The sequence below is a fragment of the Ochotona curzoniae genome, unplaced genomic scaffold (genome assembly GCF_017591425.1).
Source record: "Ochotona curzoniae isolate NIBS_2020 unplaced genomic scaffold, NIBS_Ocur_1.0 contig_43, whole genome shotgun sequence".
NCBI lineage: Eukaryota > Metazoa > Chordata > Mammalia > Lagomorpha > Ochotonidae > Ochotona > Ochotona curzoniae.
The window spans coordinates 35,919,248-35,928,658 of record NW_024466218.1 but is presented as its reverse complement, the minus strand read 5'-3'; positions in this window follow the sequence as shown (position 1 = coordinate 35,928,658).

Below are 9,411 nucleotides of genomic sequence, written 5' to 3'. Positions count from 1 at the left end.
CTGGGATTCCTGTAAGAACTGCTGGCTCAATGGTCTGTATGTAACAGAACATTTGTTTTTTATATATGTATTTTAAAAATCAGATGGATTTTCTTCAAATGCAAAAAACATAGCAAACCTCATGAAGGAACATTTTAAGCAAGCTATAACATTAACACACTTAATCATATATATCAATAAAATATCATTTACTTATGGCTGTCAAGGTCAGCAATATACAAACTGTGTGCTTCATGAGATAGTGGTTAACTATACTGAAAAAAAAGTTTCTTGTTGTCGCAATACACATCTTTAGGCTCATAATATATGCAATGGTTTAGTAATTTGAATTTTCAAGTGGAAGAGTTGATAATATGATATTAGCACAATCACTATATTAAGAGAAAACAAATCTACGGAGTCTCAAAATTATGATTGTTTCAAGAATCGAAGCATACACAAAACCCCTGTTTCATTGTGGCTCATTTTAGCTACTTTGTTGTTATTCTGGCTGGAAGCAAAAGAATTCACCATCCTTTAAATCTGCTATTTTGCAATCGATGTTTCTAAATGCTCTGCCTGTTGCAAAATGTCATCAGAATGATCCTTTGTAATGATTTTAATATCTTCATAATAATATGACATGGAGCATTGGTCATTCTCAGTATGAAATGAGGGTTAGCAAGGTGCCTAATATGATCGGGAAAGAAGTTGTGAATAAAGAAGTTATTGTGCAGAAGAGAATAATATAGGTAGGACTGATTGACAGACCATCTGTTAAATTATTAGACCAGTGTTATCATATTCTGGGAAGAGAATTTCATAAACTCAGAGTGGGATGTTGATGTTTATAAATTCGTCTCTAGATTTTTTATGAAATCTTATGAATCCAGGATAGTGCTTCCATGACTACCATTTTTATACATATTTGATTACTTTATATTGTAATTTAACAACTAAAATGTGCACAGCTCAACAGCAGTAGCTCGGTTAGAGTTTAGCAGGTTTATAGTTGTGTTTGGCCCTCGGCACAAGTAATAAAATCCCAGCTTTAAGTAGCACTGGGGTTTATAGAATGAAGACATCTGCATTATTATATTAAAATGTTCCTCTGTGTAATAAATATAACTGACAGTAGAGCATGACTTTCTTTATGAAAAATATGTTGGTAGCAATCAAGTCTTAAATACTGAAGAAACCACCAATTAAAATTTTATGTGCTAGTTGCCAGCTAATACTCAACAGAAGTCTGTATTAACAGTTTATTACTGGATATTCCTGATAAAAGTTCTTGTTAAGATTATTTTTTAAATACCCATGGAAACACTGTATTAACCTCTCATTTATTTTAATGCAGTTGCATGCTTCTTTTTAAATATTTCATTTGGGGATAATGCGTGGGTTTAAATGATAGTGATTTTCAGTCATTTTTCTAAGACAGTGTTCCCTGACTTATGATTCTAGTCTCCTCTCTGCAGCACTAAATGTGTTTCTTTGAACCTATTGGAGAATCTTGCAGAGGCACAGCCACAAACCCATACCAGACTTGCAACACGACTCCCCAATACTATAGTGACCACCTGTTCCTGTTTGCTAAATGCTTCCCTCAGAAAGAAAACGGATCAATCTGGGCAATGGCATACTTTTAATTTAGTCTATAATCATAAGCTTAACCTAACGCTAAATAAAGAATTCAACAAGTAGTAAGTAGAAATTCTTATCCATTTTGTTTTCGGAGAGTAGAATAAGAAAATATTGTGCATGCCAGCATGTACTCATCTAACTTCATCAGCCATGAGCATGTGTGATTTAATTTTCAGAGTTTGTGAAATAGTTTTCATTAAAATGCAATTCTTTAAATTATCACACAAATGCAAATAATTCATACATGATCAATTGTAGAAGGACACTGACTCTAGAAGGTCAGTGAGCACAGGACTACAATCGACAGGGTATTTGTATGAAAACAACTGAGTGGGCACCGTTCGTATAGCTAATGGATGTCGTGTGTATGAGAACAGCTGAGTGGACAGCATGTGAATGAGAACACTTGGTGGCATATACGAATCTTCTGTTGATCTAGGTGCACATATCAGACAACTGAACTGGAGTTAAAGCAGCCAGGACTTAAGGTAGCTCTTACCAGAACTCAAATGGGAAGCTGACATCATAGGTGCCAACCCCAGTCCTTTTATTTTTAAAGAAGAAATAATGTCCCCTTGGATATTACCAATATTGACACTTTTCTCACCTTTTGTACAAGTTGCATTGCAAAGTTGATATCCTCATCATAAATTTACAAGAAGGAATCCAAATGATATTTTCATTGTTTCATTTACTCTAATTTTTCTTTGCTTACTTTAAGATATCAGAGAGTATGTACATCTGGATTCAATGAATAATTGCCACCTCTTCAGTTCCTTGAAAAGAGGGATTTTAGCTAATTCCTTTCCATAAGGAAAATGCTTTCATTCACTGTATAAATGAATATATAAACATGTATGTATAATATATAAATGTGTATGTATAATGTTCTAGTTAAGTATAGATCAGATTTTCATGAATCATTGGTAGAATTACATAGTTCATTGGATCAGAAAAAAATTAACTTTTGTGCCTAAATAGGGAATAATTAAATATATAATTTTGAAAATGCCACTTATTTTGCAGATTCAGCTTCACCATCATCCTGTCAACGCACAGTAGGACTGCAAGCTCCCAGTTATGAATGCAACAATTTTAAGTATGGAAATTTCAATACCAATGATCATTAGCAGACATCATGAGAAATTAAGTTGGTCAAGGAAATGTGATACCCCCTGGCCTTAAGTCAACGCGATTGATGTATCAGGGCTTTCAGGCCTTTGTGGAAGTTTTTCTTTATTAAATATTAAAAATTCTAAAGAAGAATTAACAATTGAGATGATGTATCAAGCAGATTACAAAATTTAATCCGCGATGTAGGTAAATAAATATTTGTAAATGATGTGACATCTAAATTTCTATGAAGATTTCTGAATTTGTGATTCAGAATATAAGTTAGTGTTTGCTTCTACTCTAAAAAAGTTAAAAAAAAACTATCCATATGAATAGTTCATAAAACATAAAAAATTGTGGACGTACAAGGCAGAATTTGTAAGAAATGGTTCTTAAATCAGATAAAGAACCTATGCAAATATGTAATTAGAGCAGAGTATGAAGTCTTCAATTAGATTTTATTTAATTCTTAAAAAAATAATGAAATTAAATTTCAAGTGATCGCTCAGATTTTTTAATGAAAATCTCAAATAGAAAAACCAAAGGCAAAGAATCAGAAACCTGCTAAACAGCAGCTAAAAAATAATTTCACCACATAGCCCAAAGTATTAACTGGGCATGCTAGAAGCACACGATTTACTTTTGGGAGAGCTCACTGAAGCCAAGAATCTATATGATTTGCTCAACCTGTATGTATAAGAATGCTTTAAAATCAAATCCAATAGAGCTTGTGTTCCACGCCCACACCCTGAAGTCGTGGGACTGGCTGTCCTTGTAGCGTGGCAGCAGCATGGCAGTCACTCCTGCAGGGAGTGCTAAATCTGGGGAGACAGAGCTCGTAGCCGCCAGGCTTCTTAGCTGACTTCTGTGAAGGTGTGCGTGTCTGCCTGCCTCGGTTATGGACCTTTGCTCTATATCACTTTAGCTATTGCGGTGAAGGTATTTACTTGCAGTTGTAAATTATTACTTACAACCAATGGAATTAAAATAAAGTGGATGCCTCCATAACAGCAATGGACCTCGCTCAATCAGCTGAACGTCTGAAAAGCAGAAATTATTTGACTTTTTGTGTTTTTCTATGAATATTCCTGTTGTTTGCTCTGGATTTGTATTGTACTTCTAGTGGAATACTTTCTACTTTCATTTTGTTTCCTAATGATGATTGCATTTCTCTTTCTGTGTGTTCAATGGGATTGACTTCAGTTAGCTTCACGGTTTTTCTGGAACTGTACTGGTAAGCATAGTAAATAAACTTATAAAGAAACTTATTTTTATGAAATATCTCCACAATACTGATGTCTAGTGCTCGGGAAGCACCCAATCAATAAGAATAAATCATGCTCACTCATCTGAAACCTTAACTATTTCATCCCTGTAGGTTGTGCAAACAATTTAATGGGATTATTAGCCATTAAAGATGTCTCATGAATATAATTTTATGCACAGTTTAACACAAGACATTTGTAAGTTAATAAAATTTCATACTCTCATAAATCAGATGCCTAAAAGACGTGAATTATGAGGCATTTAGAACAGTTTTCGGTTTCTACAACTTTACTTCTGCTTTGCTTGACATTGGAACAGCTTCTTCATGTTATTAATTGCTTCACTTGTCATTATCTTCAGGTGCGATAGCATAGTGGTCAAAGTCCTCTCCTTGAATGCGCCTGGATTTCATATGGGTGCAGGTTCTATTCCCTGTGGCCCCACTTACCATGCAGCTCCTTGCTTGCGGCCTGGGAAAGCAATCAAGGATGGCCTAAAGCCTTGGGACCCTGCTCCCACATGGGAGACCCCAAGGGCTTCATGGATTCGCACAGCTCCTGGCTTCAGATTGGCACTGCTCTGGCCATTGCGGTCACTTGGGGAGTAAATCACTGGATGAAAGCTCTTCTCTCTCTCTCCTCTCTTTACTTCTGATTTTGCAGTAAAAAATAAAAATAGATCTTTTTAAAAAACCAATTTACTGAACACATACTTTATATTCAATTTTTAATCAGTGCTTTAAAGTACTACAAAAAAAATACTACTAAGGAAAATCTGTTCACCTTCCTGGTGATCATTTATCCCCTACATGGTGTAGGGGCAGACTACTGCTGATTTAAGAATCAATTCATTGTTGTAATTCAAACATCATTTCTAGTGCAGGCGGAGAGGTTCAGGCTGAAGTTGGACCCCCATTTCTTCCAAAAGATGATAAATGACATCTTCTGTGAAGGCCTTTGAATCCAAAGCTGGAGACACGGGTGGTGTGAGGATTGATGGGTCTGGATGGGACACAGGAGTAACCTCCCCAAGCACATCCACGCTGGGGGACAGACATGGGATCATTGGGAAGAGAGTAAGAAGGTGGATGCTTAAACAACCAAATCTCCAAACAGCCTACTCTGAAACAGGCACTATTTCTGGAATTTAGTATAAGACATTGCTTTTTAGTGTCAGTAATCTGACCTGGAATTCTTGGCTACTTGAAGCAAATACAAAACATAATTTATGTTTATATGTCTGCATTTGTTATTTAACTGAGTTATTTGAATCCGCTGAAAAGCAATGTCAAAAAAAAAAAAAGAAGAAACACATTTCATTATTTTGAAACATTATTGTTCAGAGTTATGGTAACAATAAAGATTTTTTTTAAGATTTGTTTATTTTTATTGGAAAGGTAGATGTATAGAGAGAAGCAGAAACAGCAATAAATGTCTCCCGTGCTCTGGTCGTCCTCCACTGCTTCCCAGGCCACAAGCAGAGAGCTGGATGGGAAGTGGAGCAGTCAGGACCTGAACAATCACTCCTGGTTGTTCTCCACTGCTTCCCAGGCCACAAGCAGAGAGCTGGATGGGAAGTGGAGCAGTCAGGACCTGAACAATCACTCACATGGAATCCTGGCATGTACAAAAGCAGGACTGAGCCGATGTGCAGGGTCCTGATAACAAAGTAATTTTAATTGAGTGTATAATGTAGTAGACAGTATTCTGAGCACTTTGCATGGTATATCTCATTTCATCCTCATGACATGAAGTGTGCTCACTGCTTGACTCTTTTTTTTTTATTGTTGTTAACATTGTATTATGTGATACAGTTTTATAGGTACTGGGGATTCCCCCCACCCCTCCCATATCCCTCCCCCCATGGTGGATTCCTCCACCTTGATGCATAACCACAGTTCAAGTTCAGTTGAGATTCGTTCCTTGCAAACACATATCTAGCATAAAGTCCAGCGTCTTATTGTCCAGATAAGTTCAGTGGCCTCTTGGGGAGACCTTCTCTAGTCTGAAGATAGGGCTAACAGACTAAAGATCCGGTCAGTTAAAAGCCCCAACAAGGCCTCAGTATCAATATGCAACATTATGGAATTAATTGACATAGTATTGGGTAAACAATATGTTGAAAATAATGCAAGTTCCATTCTTCGAAACATCTGGGTTGAGACAGTATCAATGACAGGTTCAAAAAATAACCAACAACCAAACAAAAATTACAAGTTAAATCAAGGCAAACATGTGGTATCTAATCTTTTGGGATTCGCTCATTTCCCTTAGCATTATAGTTTCCAGTTGTGCCCATTTAGCCACAAAGAACTGCATTTTGTTTTTTTTAATAGCTGAGTAGTATTCCATGGAGTAGATGAACCAAAGCTTTCTTATCCAATCTTCTGCTGATGGGCATTTCGGTTGCTTCCATGTTTTTGCAATTACTGATTGTGCTGCTATGAACATAGGGACACTGCTTGACTCTTAATCGATGACAAATTTATACCTAGAAAATCTACTACTGTGGCACCATTGGAGTTTTATCTCAGACTGTGCAAATTCATCTCACAAGGGAGTCACAAAGATGTGCTGATTTTCACTGAAATTATATTCTATTTTCGGTCCACTCATTCTGACATGTTTTTCTATCACATGAAAGACTGTGTTTATTTTGAAAGCAAATAAATCCACATATCTTCAAGCACAATTGATGTCCTTTAACCAGAGGAAATCAACATAATTACATATCAACTGTTGAAAGTGTCCGTCTGAGAAGGGAACAGGATCTGTGCTATGATATTACACAATGCAGTTTGAGTGTTTTGTAATTGCAGGGTGCAGTTGTAGTGCTCTAATGTGCAGACCAGAATGATGGACAGATAAGCATCCATTAACAGCAAGCTTTGTGATCATCATACAAGTTTGTGCACTAAATTGAACGATTAAAACTGGCACTTTAAAGAAAGGCGATTCACATAGTCACCTTAATATAATACTTAGAGAACACATTTGTGCAGTGTTTGATATTATTACGGCATTACACACGAGGGAGATGAGGTTTAGAGACACTGAACACTGTCAGATTTGCATGCAGGGAAAATTTGCAAGCTCTGGAAGCTGGTAGCTGGTAGGTCGGATGTAGCTAGGTAGGTGTAGGTTTACATAGGTGTAGGAGTTAGTGTAGGTGTAAGTGTATGTAGGTGTTGGTGTAAGGAAGTGTTGGTGTAGGGAAGTGTTGGTGTAGGGAGGTGCAGGTAGACAGGTGTAGGTAGGTGTTGGTGCAGGTAGGTATAGGTGTAGGTGTTGTCACAGGTAGGTGTAGGTAGGTGTTGGTGCAGGTAGGTATAGGTGTAGGTGTTGTCACAGGTAGGTGTAGGTAGGTGTTGGTGCAGGTAGGTATAGGTGTAGGTGTTGTCACAGGTAGGTTTAGGTAGGTAGGTATAGGTGTAGGTGTTGTCACAGGTAGGTGTAGGTAGGTGTTGGTGCAGGTAGGTATAGGTGTAGGTGTTGTCACAGGTAGGTGTAGGTAGGTGTTGGTGCAGGTAGGTATAGGTGTAGGTGTTGTCACAGGTAGGTGTAGGTAGGTGTTGGTGCAGGTAGGTATAGGTGTAGGTGTTGTCACAGGTAGGTGTAGGTAGGTGTTGGTGCAGGTAGGTATAGGTGTAGGTGTTGTCACAGGTAGGTGTAGGTAGGTGTTGGTGCAGGTAGGTATAGGTATAGGTGTTGGCATAGGTAGGTGTAGGTAGGTGTTGGTGCAGGTAGGTATAGGTATAGGTGTTGTCACAGGTAGGTGTAGGTAGGTGTTGGTGCAGGTAGGTATAGGTGTAGGTGTTGTCACAGGTAGGTTTAGGTAGGTAGGTGTAGGTGTAGGTGTTGGCATAGGTAGGTGTAGATAGGTGTAGGTGTCGGTGTAGGTTTCGGTGTAGGTAGGTGTAGATAGATTGGTGTTGGTGTAGGTAGGTATAGGTGTAGGTAGGTACTGGATGTAGGTTGGTAAGTAGGTAGGCAGGCTCTTGATTGGCTCAGGTGTACACTTCCAAAAATTTCTGGGACTGTGTTCCACTGCCTCTGCTGTTTGTCTACAAAGGAAAAAGGACATGCTTATTATCAGAAATGTCATTTTGCTGTGATGGATAAATCTTAAGTTTAAAATTTATAATTTTAATTTATTCCCAATAAATGGGAAAAAACCGCATCTGAGTTCAGTGTGTAGTTGTAACAGTTAGCGATGTGGACAGCTAAAATTACACTGAGCCATTTTTCATCCACTGTGCATTGTCTCAGGATTTTCAGTGAATTATGATTTTAGGGCAAATTTGTGATGATTTACTCTATTGAGACACAGTGTATTTGAAATCTTACCAACTTGGCATTCTGTCTGCAAGAATCATGCTTGACCCCACAGTGTGTATCTTTGTATTCAGAAATTTTTAGGAGAGATTAAAATTTAAAGTTGCTAGACTATATCAAGGAAATCTTGAGTTTCACAAAGACAAGACAATGAAAATACATCTTGTTTAAGCAGATTCTAATATCAATCATTTCAATGTCTTTTAATGAATTATTGGCAGAGAAAGAGGAGAGGCCTACTATTCTGTTGGAGCTTTTTTCCTCTAAAGTCGCACAGCAAATAAATGGCATATTAGTTTGCGGTTTGCGCAAATGTGTTTTGAAGTTCCAATAGAGTCTTGGTGCCAAGAAGTAATACAGATTGTGTTTCAAGGGTTAGAATCTTGGCCAATATAGATTTGGAAAATTTGGTATTGGTTCTGTCTGTATACTGGAAGCGAGAAGATTTAAAAACAGCTCAGCCTAGAAACCATCCTCAAATAGCTGATTTCATTGGTGTAGGTCCAGGAAGCTATTGGTCTCAAGTGTTTTTAAAAGCTCTGTAGATTTTGCTCTGATCCCAAGACCAAGAATCACCCATAAATAAAAACTAAGAGGAGATAAACAGCACCTGTGAAATGGAGCCACATTGAGATGACTTAGCCACTAATGTTCAATAACTATCAAACTAACAAATCTGAAGGTCAATAAAAGTTTGGTAATGCAAAAGCAAATTTAAGTGAAATGTATTACAAGGGGATTATAATGCAACAGAACAAAATGGCAAATGTTAAGTTTCTATATAGATCCATGAAATAATTGAAGCAATAAGTTAACTTTAGTAAAAAGAGAAAAATGTATAAAGATTATAGCTTCTTTTAATAATAGATGTGACCTAATATTTTCAAGGTTAGATGTTTTTAAAGTTAATATTTACTTTTTTTTTTGAAAGACAGAGTTCCAGAGAGAGGGAGAGACAGAGAATGAGAGAGAAATCTACCCATTGCTTCAGTCTCCAATGCTCACACTGTGCCAGGCAGCTCTATGACTCAGGAGCTTCATTTTGCCTCACACAGGGGTAGCGAGATCCCAAGCA